Here is a 295-nt window from a genome sequence, read left to right as displayed (position 1 = left end):
GGAATTTGCGAAGACTCAATTGTTCATCTCAGTTCAGTGGGATTTGCGAAGACTCAATAGTTCATCTCAGTTCAGTGGGATTTGCGAAGACTCAATAGTTCATCTCAGTTCAGTGGGATTTGCGAAGACTCTCAGTAGTTCATTTCAGTTCAGTGGGATTTGCGAAGACTCACAAGCCTACCAACGACCCGTGATGCGAGTCTCCGCCCCCACTCGTGCAGGTCCGCCCAGCAGGTCGCTCTGGGGCCCTCAGCCACCCACTAGTTCTGATGGCGATTACTTAACGCTTCCTGCT

The sequence above is a fragment of the Penaeus monodon genome, chromosome 31, assembly GCF_015228065.2.
Source record: "Penaeus monodon isolate SGIC_2016 chromosome 31, NSTDA_Pmon_1, whole genome shotgun sequence".
Classification (NCBI taxonomy): Eukaryota; Metazoa; Arthropoda; class Malacostraca; order Decapoda; family Penaeidae; genus Penaeus; species Penaeus monodon.
Note: the sequence above shows the minus strand (reverse complement) of the source record.